At 42.1% G+C, this 15,457-nt stretch overlaps 1 long non-coding RNA gene across 1 annotated transcript in view; it reads right to left on the bottom strand.

Moving 5' to 3' along the window:
* Nucleotides 1–1,112: 1,112 nt before the first annotated feature.
* The window catches only part of LOC148775541 (uncharacterized), a 28,544-nt gene continuing 14,199 nt past the window's right edge, over nt 1,113–15,457 (bottom strand). Inside the window, exon 3 of the long non-coding RNA XR_016038959.1 lies at nt 1,113–5,483. This is a non-coding gene — a long non-coding RNA (uncharacterized LOC148775541). The remainder of the gene's footprint in view (nt 5,484–15,457) is intronic.

The following is a 15,457-nucleotide window of genomic DNA, read 5'->3' as shown; positions in this document are numbered from 1 at the left end:
AGATAAGAAGTCAGCTGTCTTAGATTCAAAGATATTTGTTCGTGGCAAATTTTTTAAAGTATTTTTTCACTCCAGATATCACTAAAAATCATACCTGGACTTCTATCACTCCTTCCTTAACTCCTCAACTCTGAACATTTCAATTTAGCTACTTTTAGTGACATTTTAAATTGCCACATGAAATATGATTCTGGTAAAATAATTAGACATTTAAAGGAAAATCTCATTTTAGCCTGAACCCAAAATACGGTTCACCCAAACACTTCCCTAAACCCCTGCCTCTCACTGCTCTTCTAACTGAAGACATTGTTCTTCATTCAAATATTAATTAACTAAAGACCTCTAATGGCTCACCTTCCACTGATATCTGCCTGACTGGGATGAATGGCGGATAAGTCCCCAGCCTGAGAATGTCATTTAAGAGCCCAAGGAATTCAGTCTTTTATAAAGGCAATGTAAAATTCGCTGCCTTGGATATTGACTTAGAAGACCTAACTTCTTCTCTCAGAACTTTCTACACACAGGCCCTTGGCTTAGGGCCCAGGCCCCTCACCCTCTGTCTTTCTGCTGAAGGAGGAAAACTAGAGAACAGTAGGGTCTAATCCGGCTCTGACGATCTTTAAGACTGGGTTGTAATCAGTCTTCCTGGGAAAGACTTGACCTCTTTGAAATAAAAGATCTGGTAGACTACTCTGAACCAAGCTTTCATAATGAGAAGCCTCTCTCTGCTCAATTCATTGTCCACCTATGTCTTCCCCTCTTCTAGTTTCATGCTTGGAAAGAGCGTAACTCCAGCCCTTAGGAGGTACATCAATTAGTCTAGTGTGAAAGAGTTGTATCATGCCTGCGTGTGTGTATCCTCATGGTGGACATTGCATCCCTGGTACATACTTATCTTATAACTGGAAGTTTGTACCTTTTGACTGTCTTCCTCCCGTTCCCTCTCCCCACAACCCCTCACCTCTCGTAAGTACAAATCTGGTTTCTTTTTTTTTTTTCACTTTACATTATTGTATTGGTTTTGCCATACATTGACATGAATCTGCCCTGGGTGTACATATGTTCCCCATCTTGAACCCCCCTCCCACCTCCCTCCCCATCCCATCCCTCTGGTTCATCCAGTACACCAGCCCCAAGCATCTTATGTCATGCATCGAACTTGGACTGGCGATTCATTTCACATATGATAATATACATGTTTCAATGCTGATTTCTTTATCTATGAGTTGGTTGTTTGTTTTTGAAGTATAAGTAACCTACAACCCTACATTAGCTCCTCTTACACAACCTCATAACTTGATACACTTTTCAAAATGATCACTAAGATAAGTCTAGTTATGAAATATCACCATACAAAGGTATTACACAATTATTGACTATATTTCCCAACACATACAGTTCATACCAGTGATTCACTGATTTTGCAACTAGAAGTTTGTCCCTCTCAGTCTCCTTTATCTATTTCTTACCTACTCTCACCCCTCTCCCCTCTGGCAACCACCTGTTTGTTCTCTGTATTTACACCCCTTATTTCTGTTTTGCTATGTCAGTCTATTTGCTTTGTTCTTTAGATTCCACATTGAAGTGTAGTCATACAGCATTTGTTTTTCTCTGACATTTCACTTAGCATAATACCACATAGGTCCATCCACATGCATACGTATATATACCATATGTGCAATGGAATATTGTATTATATATACTGTATACTCTGTGGTTGTTGTTGTTTAGTTGATAACTTGCATCTGACTCTTGGTGACCCCATGGACTGCAGTACGCCAGGTCCCTCTGTCCTCCACTACTTCCAGAGTTTTCTCATAGTCATGTCCATTGAATCAGTGATGCGATCTAATCATCTCATCTTCTGTCACCCACTTCTTTTCCTGCCCTCAATCTTTCCTAGAGGCAGAGCCTTTTCTAATGAGTTGGCCCTTCACATCAGGTAGCCAAAGTCTTAAGTTTCAGCTTCAGCAACAGTCCTTCCAATGAATATTAAGGCTGATTTCCTTTAGGACTGACTGGTTTGATCTCCTTGCAGTCCAAGGGACTCTCAGGAATCTTCTCCAGCACAATTTGAAAGCATTAGTTCTTCAGCACTTAGCCTTCTTTTGTGGTCCTACTCTCACATCTGTACATGAAAGCGAAAGTGTTAGTCACTCAGTTGTGACTGATTGTTTGCGACCCCATGGACTATAGCCTGGAAGGCTACTCTGTCCATGGATTTCTCCAGGCAAGAATAGTGGAGTGGGTTGCCATTCCCTTCTCCAGGGGATCTTCCTGAACCAGGAATCAAACCTGGGTCTCCTGCACTGCAGGCAGATTCTTTGCCATCTGAGCCACCAGGGAAGCACATCCATACATGACTATTGGAAAAACCATAGCTTTGACTATAAAGACCTTTGTGGGAAAAGTGATGTCTCTGCTTTTTAATATGCTGTCTAGGTTTGTCATAGCTTTTCTTCCGAGGAGCAAGCATATTTTAAATTCGTGGCTGAAGTCTATGTCCACAGCAATTTGGGAGCTCAAGAAAATATAATCTGTCAATGCTTCCACGTTTTCCCCTTCTATTGCCATGAAGTGAAGGGACTGGATGCCATGATCTTAGCTTTTTAACATTGAGTTTCAAGTCAACTTATTCATGTTCCTCTTTCACCTAATTGAGAGTCTCTTTAGTTCCTCTTTGCTTTCTGCCATTAGAATGGTATAATCTGCATGTCTGAGGTTGTTGATATTTCTCCCAGCAATCTTGATTCCAGCTTGTGATTCATCCATCCTGGCATTTCTCATGATGTACTCTGCAAAGAAGTTAAATAAGCAGGATGACCGTATAGAGCCTTGATGTACTCATTTCCCAATTTGGAACCAGTCCATTGTTCCATATCCAGTTCTAACTGTTGCCTCTTGACCAACATACAGGTTTCTCAGGAGACAGGTATTCCCATCTCTTTAAGAATTTTCCACAGTTTGCTATGATACACATGGTCAAAGGTTTTAGCGTAGTCAAGGAAGCAGATGTTTTTCTGAAATTCCTTTGCTTTCTCCATGACGCAAGGAAGGTTGGCAATTTGATCTCTGGTTCCTCTACCTCTTAGAAACCCAGTTTGTACATCTGGAAGTCCTTGATTCACTGCTGAAGCCTAACTTGAAGGATTTTGATCATAACCTTGCAGGGATGTGAAATGAACAAAATCATATGGCATTATATATATTATTTGTACTATATTATATTATATTTATGACATCTTCTTTATCCATGCATTTATTGATAGGCACTTGTGTTGTTTCCATTAGTTTTTGCAACAAAATGCTGCAATGAACACAAGTATGCATGTTCAGTTCAATTCAGTTCAGTCGCTCAGCTGTACCCGACTCTTTGCGACCCCATGGATGACAGCACACCAAGCTTCCCTGTCCATCACCAACTCCCAGAGTCCCCTCAAACTCATGTCCATCAAGTCAGTGAGGCCATCTAACCACCTCATCCTCTGTAATCCCCTTCTCCTCTGCCTTCAATCTTTCCCCGCATCAGGATCTTTTCCAGTGAGTCAGATCTTCACGTCAGGTGGCCAAAATATTGGAGCTTCAGCTTCAGCATCAGTCCTTCCAATGATTATTCAGGACTGATTTCCTTTAGGATTGACTGGTTTGATCTCCTTGTAGTCCAAGGGACTGTCAAGAGTCTTCTCCAACACCACAGTTCAAACGTATCAATTCTCCAGTGCTCAGCTTTCTTTATGGTTCAACTCTCACATCCCTACATGACTACCGGAAAAACCATAGTTTTGACTAGACAGACATTTGTCAGCAAAGTAATGTCTCAGCTTTTAATATGCTGTCTAGGTTGGTCATAGCTTTTCTTTCAAGGAGCAAGGGTCTTTTAATTTCATGGCAGCAGTCACCATCTGCAGTCATTTTGGAACCCAAAAAAATAAAGTCTGTCACTGTTTCCATTGTTTCCCCATCTATTTGCCATGAAGTGATGGGACCGGATGCCATGATCTTTGTTTTTTGAATGTTGAGTTTTAAACCAGCTTTTTCACTGTCCTCTTTCACCTTCATCAAAAGGCTCTTTAGTTCCTCTTAACTTTCTGCCATAAGAGTGATGTTACCTGCATATCTGAGGTTATTGATATTTCTCCCAGCAATCTTGATTCTAGTTTGTACTTCAACCAGCCCGTCATTTTGCATGATGTACTCTGCATTTAAGTTAAATAAGCAGGGTGACAATATACATCCTTGATGTACTCCTTTCCCAATTTGGAGCCAGTCTGTTGTTCCATGTCTGACTGTTGCTTCTTGACCTGCATACAGATTTCTCAGGAGGCAGGTAAGGTAGTCTGGTATTTCTATCTCTTTAAGAATTTTCCACAGTTTGTTGTGATCCACACAGTCAAAGGTTTTAGCATGTATCTTTTCTAATTAGTGTTCTTATTTTCTGCCAATAAATACCCAGGAGTAGAATTGCTGGATCCTATGGTAGTTCTATTTTTAGCTTTTTGTGGAAGCTCCATACTCTTTTTCAAAATGCTGCACTAGTTTTGGAGAAGGCAATGGCACCCCACTCCAGTACTCTTGCCTGGAACATCCCATGGACAGAGGAGCCTGGTAAGCTGCAGTCCATGGGGTCACGAAGAGTCGGACACGACTGAGCAACTTCACTTTCATTTTTCACTTTCATGCATGGGAGAAGGAAATGGCAACCCACTCCAGTGTCTTGCCTGGAGAATCCCAGGGACGGGGGAGCCTGGTGGGCTGCCATCTATGGGGTCGCACAGAGTTGGACACGACTGAAGCGACTTAGCAGCAGCAGCAGCACTAGTTTACCTTCCTACCAGCAGTGCCAGAGGATTTCTTTTTTCTCCACATCTTGCTAGTACTTGTTATTTGTTGTCTTTTTGGTAATAGACATTCTGACAGGCACAAGGTGATATCTCATTATGGTTTTGAGTTGCATTTCCTTGATTAGTAACATTGAACATCTTTTCATGTGCTTGATGGCCATCTCTATGTCTTTTTTAGAAAAGTATCTATTCAGGTCCTCTGCCCATTTTTTAGTCGGGTTGTTTGGTTTTTGCTGTTGAGTTGTATGAGTTCTTTGTATATTTTTTATTTTAACACTGTATCAAATACATTGTTTTCAAATATTTTGTCCCAATCAGCAGATGACTTTTCCATTTTGTAGACAATTTACTATGCCATGGTAAAACTTTTCGGTCTGACGTAGTCCTATTTGTTTATTTTTGCTTTTGTTTCTTTTGCCTGAGGAAACCTTTTCAAGACTGATGTCAAATGCTGCCTGTGGTTTCTTCAACAGTTTTGTGATTCCAGGTCTTACAGTTAAGTCTTTAATCCATTTTTAATTTATTTCTGTGTATGACTCGAAAGAGGTGTCCAATTTGATTCTTAAGAGTATCAGTTTCTGACTGGTAAGTGTTTTTCCAGTAAGTGTTTTTCTGATCATTGGGGAGAATTCTGCACTGTGCCTGAAGAGAGAAAAGTGAGAATAATCAACACTGATTTTTTTAGTAAATTAGAGCTAAAGTTCACATTAGTAAAATGAGATAAATACACATTATAAGTAGATGCGTATCTTCCTCACTTAGGTTCTTTGAAGAACAAATTACAGAAGCATAATCCTCGTTGGGAATTATCTAGATAAACAATTATAAAGAATGAAAGAAAGAAAAGAGAGAAGATTAAGAAATCATGGAGGAAGGGAAGAAGGGATTACCCAAAGAGTAAGACTAGAACCTACCAATAGACCTTATATGGAAATGAAGAGGGGGTTTCCAATGGTCAAATAAATTTGAGAAATAGTAAGTTAACAAAGGTCAACAAATTTCTCTACTCCAGGACTTCCTAGGAACTTTAAGATGCCAAAGTGCACAGAAAGTAAAATACAACATTTTGCATTTTCTCAAATTTTTTCATTTTCTTTTCTTATGTTCCCCAACTTTGACAATGGAATCTCCCTCCACTCCATCATTATCTCTTGTTGAAGGACAGGGAAGACTGACATGCTCCAGTCCATGGGGTCACAAAAAGTTGGACATGACTGAGTGATTGAACAACAAAAATCTTATGAGCTAAATCGCTTTCATCATGTCCAGCTCTTTGCAACCCCTTGGACTGTAACCTGCCAGGCTCTTCTGTCCGTGCGATTTTCCTAGCAAGAATACTGGAATGAGTTGTCATGCCCTCTGCTAGGTGATCTTCCCAACCCAGTGATAGAACCTGGATCTCACATCTAGCACATATTTGCAGGAGGGTTCTTTACCACCTGAGCAAAACAGCCAGAGAAGTCCCGGCTTACTGAGAAAAGTCCAAGGGATACCTATATCCATCTCTTACCTAAAACTTCCAGTGGTCCCTATTGCTTACAAATTAAAGCCCAAGTACCTTATCATGGCCTGGAAAACCCTGCTACCACCCACTCAGCCACTTAGCCACTGCTTCTCCCTATAACTAGTGTTCTAGCAACCCCAACCCATTTGTGATTCTCCCTAAACTCATTGTGAAGTACACGGAGAAAAAGGAGAGAGGGTCTAACAGAAGGAAACAGAAGAAAAGAGAATGTCAGATTGAGGAAGTGCTCAGGAGAGCCAAGAAATACCTTTTTTTTTTTTTCTTAATGCTTTGATAGTTAGGGCACACCAGTGGCCTCAAAGAGAACAGTTCAAAGAATTATGGTGACAAAAGCTCAAAGAATTCTGATAACATAAAGGAATGAGCCAGAAATGGAGAGCAGAGACAGCTTAATCATTAGATGAAAAGAAGCAATACTTTGGCTTTCAAGAGAAAGCCAAAATAAACAATGAAAGTTTTTAGGAAGTTAAATATTTAGGATAGTGTTTGATAGGAAAAAAAAAAACCAATAGAGACACTGACAATATAGGCAAGGGATATCATGAACTCCTTATTGCGAAGTTCAGACTTAAATTGAAGAAAGTAGGGAAAACCACTAGACCATTCAGATATGACCTCAATCAAATCCCTTATGATTATGCAGTGGAAGTGAGAAATAGATTTAAGGGACTAGATCTGATTGATAGAGTGCCTGATGAACTCTGGACGGAGGTTCGTGACATTGTACAGGAGACAGGGACCAAGACCATCCCCATGGAAAAGAAATGCAAAAGAGCGAAATGGCTGTCTGAGGAGGCCTTACAAATAGCTGTAAAAAGAAGAGAGGCGAAAAGCAAAGGAGAAAAGGAAAGATATAAGCATCTGAATGCAGAGTTCCAAAGAATAGCAAGGAGAGATAAGAAAGCCTTCCTCAGTGATCAATGCAAAGAAATAGAGGAAAACAACAGAATAGGAAAAACAAGAGACCTCTTCAAGAAAATTAGAGATTCCAAGGGAACTTTTCATGCAAAGATGGGCTCGATAAAGGACAGAAATGGTATGGACCTAACAGAAGCAGAAGATATTAAGAAGAGGTGGCAGGAATACACAGAAGAACTGTACAAAAAAGATCTTCACGACCAAGATAGTCACGATAATGTGATCACTGACCTAGAGCCAGACATCTTGGAATGTGAAGTCAAGTGGGCCTTAGAAAGCATCACTACGAACAAAGCTAGTGGAGGTGATGGAATTCCAGTTGAGCTATTTCAAGTCTTGAAAGATGATGCTGTGAAAGTGCTGCACTCAATATGCCAGCAGATTTGGAAAACTCAGCAGTGGCCACAGGACTGGAAGAGGTCAGTCTTCATTCCAATCCCAAAGAAAGGCAATGCCAAAGAATGCTCAAACTACCGCACAATTGCACTAATCTCACACGCTAGTAAAGTCATGCTCAAAATTCTCCAAGCCAGGCTTCAGCAGTATGTAAACCGTGAACTCCCAGATGTTCAAGCAGGTTTTAGAAAAGGCAGAGGAACCAGAGATCAAATTGCCAACATCCGCTGGATCATGGAGAAAGCAAGAGAGTTTCAGAAAAACATCTATTTCTGCTTCATTGACTATGCCAAAGCCTTTGACTGTGTGGATCACAATAAACTGTGGAACATTCTGAAAGAGATGGGAATCCCAAACCACCTGACCTGCCTCTTGAGAAACCTGTATGCAGGTCAGGAAGCAACAGTTAGAACCGGTCATGAAACAACAGACTGGTTCCAAATAGGAAAAGGTGTACGTCAAGGTTGTATATTGTCACCTTGCTTATTTAACTTATATGCAGAGTACATCATGAGGAACGCTGGGCTGGAAGAAGCACAAGCTGGAATCAAGATTGCTGGGAGAAATATCAATAACCTCAGATATGCAGATGACACTACCCTTATGGCAGAAAGTGAAGAGGAACTCAAAAGCCTCTTGATGAAAGTGAAAGAGGAGAGTGAAAAGGTTGGCTTGAAGCTCAACATTCAGAAAACAAAGATCATGGCATCTGGTCCCATCACTTCATGGGAAATAGATGGAAAAACAGTGGAAACAGTGTCAGACTTTGTTTTTTTGGGCTCCAAGATCACTGCAGATGCTGATTGCAGCCATGAAATTAAAAGACGCTTGCTCCTTGGAAGGAAGGTTATGACCAACCTTGATAGTATATTGAAAAGCAGAGACATTGCTTTGCCGACCAAGGTCCGTCTAGTCAAGGCAATGGTTTTTCCCGTGGTTATGTATGGATGTGAGAGTTGGACTGTGAAGAAAGCTGATCGCCGAAGAATCGATGCTTTTGAACTGTGGTGTTGGAGAAGACTCTTGAGAGTCCCTTATACTGCAAGGAGATCCAACCAGTCCATTCTAAAGGAGATCAATCCTGGATGTTCATTGGAGGGACTGATGCTAAAGCTGAAACTCCAATACTTTGGCCACCTCATGAGACGAGCTGACTCACTGGAAAAGACTCTGTTGCTGGGAAAGGTTGGGGGAGGGAGGAGAAGGGGACGACGGAGAATGAGATGGCTGGATGGCATCACCGACTCTGTGGACATGAGTTTGAGTGTACTCCGGGAGTTGGTGATGGACAGGGAGGCCTGGCGTGCTGTGATTCATGGGGTCGCGGAGAGTCGGACACGACTGAGCGACTGAACTGAACTGAATGCCATCTATAAGACCAAGCTCATCTACATGAGAAATCCCTCTTTGAGCAACCCTCCACAGACGCTCAAACTAGGTGAGAGGGCACTGCATGTCACACAGGATGCTGTGCACACCCCTATCACAGCAACGATCTTTCTGGGTTGAAAGTCTTTGTTTATGGATCTTCTCATCATATACACTGTAAGGCTCTTAAATGAGCTTACTATTGCTGCTATTATAACAAAATTAGTGGCTTAAACAAAACTTTATTATCTTACAGTTCTGGTCATCAGAAGCCCAAAATAGGTCTTAAGGGCTAAAATCAAGTTGTTGGCAAAACAGTTCCTCTGGAGGATCTAGGGGAGAATCCATCTCATTGCTTTTCAGCTTCTAGAGGCTGCCCGCACTCCTTGACTTCGACTTTGACTCTTGGTCTTCACCTTACCAGGATCTCTGCTTCCATTATCACATTTCCTCCCCTAGGACTCTGATTTTACTGCTGCATCTTTCCATTATTAAAAAAAAAATTGAAAGTGTTAGTCACTCAGTGGTGTCCAACTCTTTGCAGCCCCATGGACCGCCCATGGAATTCTCCAGGCAAGAATACTGAAGTGGGTAGCCATTCCTTCTCCTTGGGATCTTCCTGACCCAGGGATCGAACTCAAGGGTCTCCTGCACTACAGGCAGATCATTTACCATCTGAGCCACCATTATAAGGGAAGACCCATTATAAAGACCCTTGCAATTACATTAGACCTGCCAGATAATTTGGGTAACCTTTCTATTTTAAGATCTTTAACTTAACCACTTTCCAAAATCTGTTTTCCCAAGGAAGGGAACATATTCACAGACTGAGAAGATCAGGATGTGGAATTTGGGGTAGGCTTTTATTCTCTCTATCTCACCCTTCAACAGCAAGCCTATCTCTCAGTCATCGCTGTATCCCAAATTCCCAGATCATAGTTTGTGTTCAGTAAACATTCATCATCCTCTCTGTCTGCACTTTGTACAGTGCTTTTATGTATTCTCTTTTCATTCACTTTGCACAACTACACACTTTGAGGGGAAAAATGTTGATTTTTAGAGGAGAGTGCTGCACTAAATTAGAAATAAAAGGTCAAGGTTCTTAGTTCCATATTCCCCATTTCCAAGTGGGCAAATCAAAACTCAGACAGTTAAGTGACTATCATACCCAAGTGGTAAAGCTAGGAATCAAAACCTACTCTTTTCATGTTAGTACACTAAATCATCAACCTAGACACAGGATGTTTTACTATACGAAGTTTCTGATCAGCATCATACAGCTGATAAAAGGATTGGAAGGAGTAGGTATTTGTAAGTGTTTCTCCTGAGATTATGTATGTGGATTTACTTAATTGGGAACCCTAAGGAGGTGACGCTTTGCTCTTACCGAGTAATTTTCCTTTTACCTCATTTGATTTCCAACTGTTTATTTCCTAAGGAAAGAATAATCCATGAACTCGTGGACCTTACAGGGCCAAACACAGGCCACACTTCCCAGTATTGTACTGCTTCTGTCCCTCCTGACATTGGCACAAGCCTCCATCCAGATGAGATGGTTTCATGTTCTCAATGGAAATTTCCTCCGGTGCTCAGGCTGCCTGTGCTTGGCTGTGTTGGTTCACAGATGGGAATTCTGGCTGAGGTCACTATTACACTTTCCTGCTCTTTCAAGCTTTGAAAGCACACTCGCCTCTCACTCCAGAAAAAATTCCCACCTCTGTTCCTTCTTTCTTCCTCACTACAAATCCACTTTGAAGTCCAAGTCTTCCAGGGAATTCACCCAGTGCCTTTCTAAACCAACAAGTATATGAAACTTAAGCCAAGTAACTGAGTCCACTTATCTTTCTATCAATAGACATTATTTTAGTCCTCAAATCATTTCCAAACTTTAGTTTATCTTACTTTTAATCATACATCCTTGCATGAAATGTTCCCTTGGTATCTCTAATTTTCTTGAAGAGATCTCTAGTCTTTCCCGTTCTATGTTTTCCTCTATTTCTCTGCATTGTTCACTTAGGAAGGCTTTCTTATCTCTCCTTGCTATTCTTTGGAACTCTTCATTCAGATGGGTGTATCTTTCCTTTTCTCCTTTGCCTTTGTGTCTCTTCTTTTCTCAGCTATTTGTAAGGCAACCTTTTTGCATTTCTTTTTCTTGGGGGTGCTTTTGATCACCGCCTCCTGTACAATGTTACAAACCTCCATCCATAGTTCTTCAGGCACTCTATCAGCTCTAATCCCATGAATCTATTTGTCACATCCACTGTATAATCATAAGGGATTTGATTTAGGTAATACCTGAATGGCCTAGTGGTTTTCCCCACATTCTTCAATTTGAGTCTGAATTTTGCAATAAGAATGTGAGAGCTGGACAGTAAAAAAGGCTGAGAGCCAAAGAATTGATGCCTTTGAACTGTGGTGCTGGAGAAGACTCTTGAGAGTTCCTTGGACAGCATGATCCAACCAGTCAATCCTATAGGAAATTAACCCCGAATATTCATTGGAAGGACTGATGCTGAAGATGAAGCTACAATACTTTGGCCACTTGATGGAAGAGCCGACTCACTGGGAAAGACCCTGATTCTGGGAAGGCAGGAGGAGAAGAGGACAACAGAGATGAGATGGTTGGATGGCATCCCTGACTCCATGGACATGAGTTTGAGTAAACTCCGGGAGACGGTGAAGGACAAGGAAGCCTGGCATGCTGCAGTCCATGGGGTCACAAAGAGTCAACACAACTGAGCAACTGAACAACAAAATCATACATCCTATTGTTAACTATTCTACAATGCCTAAAACTTCAAATATTTACTGTCAAATATGTTATCATTGTCATTATAGTTTTTATTTCATATCCTCTCTACAAATTTGTCCTTTTTTCTCTGTATTTTTTCTGTTAGTATTCTACTTTCTGTTAACTTTCTCTCCAAAGTTGGAAAATCTTAATTACTTTCTTCATCCCTGCAGTGAATGTCAGTTGTTTTGTCTGATAGTTATTCCTTTTCCAGGTAACTGCTTCTTTAGGAGTAACTGCTTCTATCGCCCTCAACAATTAATGTGATACTGGGAGGGGGTGGCCAATTACAGCCCCCACCACCCTGATGCACTACACACACACACATACACACTCACACACCACTTGTCACAGGCCTGGGCAAGGGACCAGGAGCAGGGCAGGTAGAACCAGTTACAGCAATGTGGCAGGCCCAGGACTGTGACTGAGCCATGCAAAATCTCTTACTGTGGTTTAGACGCATTGAGGCAGGGGAAGAACGGGCCACCTGATCCTCTATGGTCACTGAGCTGGGAAGATTTTCTTCAAGCCAGGAACCTGGAGCAATGAATATATCAAGTGTGCCCCCTTAGCCATGTTGTATGGGGAAAAAAATCTCTCTGCAACAGGAGAGAAGAGCACCACCAGGCAAAGAGGAGCACAGATGCAGAGAAGCAGAGAGAGCCCTGCTACCAGCTGACCTGAAGGCCAGTTCCACCCCATTCTCTCTAATCGCATGGACCAATGAATTCCCTGCTTCTTTAAGTTAATTTTAGTAGGGTTTTTGTTATTTACAATCAAAAAGTACCCAATTAATAGAATCCTTTTCTCCCCCTCCTTATTGTTTTCTCATATCATATCCATACTGTGTGTGTGCCCAGTTGCTCAGTCATGTCCAACTCTTTGCGACCCCAGGGACTGTAGCCCTCAAGGCTCCTCTGTCCACAGGATTTCCCAGGCAAGAATACTGGAGCGGATTGCCATTTCCTTCTCCAGGGGATCTTCCTGAGCCAGGGATCAACCCATGTCTCCTGCATCTCCTGCATTGGTAGGCAGATTCTTTACCACGGAGCCACCCGGGGAGCCCCATCTCCATATTATATCATCCAAACTTCATTTCTTCTCTACAGCTAATTTTGAAACCCACATCATCTTTTAAGCAACTCACAATCCCTTCAAATCTATAATGGGTAGAATAGAACTGTATCTTTCTAGAGCATCAAGAACCAGAAGACATACCAAGGCTGAAATGGGCTTCCTGGAAAATACAGTCTCTGTTTTAGGTCTGTACGTTCTAGTATGCAGTGCATGGGGAATCCTGAGGAGCATTTCAATAATCCATGAACAGGACACGCTGGCTGTCATACCTGAAGTCTTCGGGAGCCATTAGACTTGTGGAACAGGTGCAAAAATGCCTGAGAAACTTGAACACAACAAAGTGGACAGCTCTCAGCAATAGAGAAGCAGTTTCTGAGAAAACCCAGCATCCAATGAGGGATGCTGACTTTCTGTGCTTCCACTCTTTGTGACCCCATAGACTGTAGCCCGCCAGACTCCTCTGTCTCTGGAATTTTCCAGGCAAGAATCCTGGAGTGATTTGCCACTTCTTCCTCCAGGGGATCGATCTTCCCAACCCAGGGATGGAACCTGAGTTTCTTTTGTCTCCTGCATTGGCAAGCAGGTTCTTTACCACTAGCGCCACCTGGCTGTGAGATGGAAGGAAAAAATTCTAACTAGATGGCAAAATCTATATATCTCATTATGTAAGATACATGGGTAAAAGGATAGGAAATAAGAGGCTAGAAAGATGGAAAGTGGGAACGAAGGAAGAGAATGACAAATGTAAGTCAACATGGAGGTGGTGGAGTTGCATTTCAGGGGTTGGACCAGCAGTGGTGAACAGCAGCTACCCCAGCACCTTGGGAGAGGACACAGCAGAGTTTTACCCACATGGAGTGGGCAGAGAGGAGACACCACCAGCCACCAGCTCTGTGCGCCATCCTGCACTGTGCCCCGTTCTCACTGAAGCACCCAGGGGCTCCATCTAAGCCATGACATCTGATGTATAGTTTAGCAGGAAGTGGAGGTGTTCCCTGTTCACTGTATCTTGGCAAAACTAGCCTTAACAGTCATTTTGCTGGCACTGGATTGTAAACAGAAGTGTGGCATCTCAGTGAAGCCATTCCTTGATTTAAATTTCCTTATTTTTAAATGAAAGACAAAAGTCTGCAGATGTAAAATGCAGTTGATAATCTTAAAAAGAGAAAATAAATAGACTCCATGTTCCCAGTTGCTTTAACCAGCGCTGGACCTCATGGTTTGCCAGGAGAGCAGGGAAATGGGGAGGAACGTGGGCAAAGGCACTGCTGTGGGAAAGAAATAACTCCTGAAGTTCTGTTGAGAAAGTGACTCAAGAAGGGATTTCCCCTCCGGATTGGCAATGAGCAGGAGGCTCCAGGAGTATCAGCATCTGGTGAAAAAGCTTAAGCTCGCCCTTTTTGCCTTTCCTTTGCTTTCCCAAGCCAAGAGTCACTTTTGTTACCCATCACAGCTCAGCCCCACCAGTGCTTTTGGGGATTAAGGGACGGGCTTGTGAGGCTGTCTGTGTGTTCAGTCGCTCAGTTGTGTCCAACTCTTGAGACCCCAGGGGCTGTAGCCCACCAGGTTCCTCTGTCCATGGGATTCTCCAGGCAAGAATGCTGGAGTGGGTAGCCATTTCCTTCTCCAATCAGTACAATGAAAGCAGTAGCTGCTTTGAGAGGTTGGTTATGCGCTAGCAAGGGATGCCCAGAGCACAGAGGGGTCATCTGGAACAGAGTGAGCAGCTACGGGGACAAGTCACAAACAGGATAGATTTATGGGGCATGTGAACATTCCTTGGGGATTCTTGGTAACACACGGGGAGGGGTTACAACAAAACACTGCATTTTCAATGGGTAACTGACAAAGATCTATCAAATAGCACATGGAACCCTGTTCAGTGCTATGTGCCAGCCTGGATGGGAGTGGGGCTTGGGGGAGAATGGGTACATGCATATGTATGGCTGAGTCCCTTCACCGTTCACCTGAGACTGCCACAATATTGCCAACTGGCTATACCCCAACACAAAATAAAAGATTTAAAGTCACAAAAAAAATTAAAATAAAATGCTGCATCTTCTGTGCACATGGAAAGAACTCTTACATTATTCACCCCCTCTTTCTGCCCCTTCCCCTCCCTCTCTGCCTCTTCTTCCTCTCTAATTATTATTCTTATTCAGAGTAAGCGGCTCCTAAAGGCTGTAGAACATGAGGACCCAAAGTTCACATTGAAAAGCAAAGGAACTGAAAAAGAATGGGTACATGTATATGTATAACTGAACCACTTTACCATATGCTCAAAATGAACATAACATTGTAAATCAACTATACTCCTATATAAAATTAAAAATTAAATTGAAAAATCTAAACTTATAGATTGTCACAGAGCCCCTGTTTGAGTTCCGTGAGTCATACAGCAAATTCCCACTGGCTGTCTATTTTATATAATATATTGTAAGTTTCCATGTTACTCTCCCCATTCATCTCACCCAGCTGATTCTTGTTGATGTTGGACAGAAAACAACAAAATTCAGTAATAAAAAATAAATAAAGTGGCAA

The sequence above is a fragment of the Moschus berezovskii genome, chromosome 14 (genome assembly GCF_049115385.1).
Source record: "Moschus berezovskii isolate FMDL1 chromosome 14, NW_MosBer_1.0, whole genome shotgun sequence".
In the NCBI taxonomy this organism is placed as follows: domain Eukaryota; kingdom Metazoa; phylum Chordata; class Mammalia; order Artiodactyla; family Moschidae; genus Moschus; species Moschus berezovskii.
This window is presented reverse-complemented; position numbering and strand designations above follow the sequence as displayed.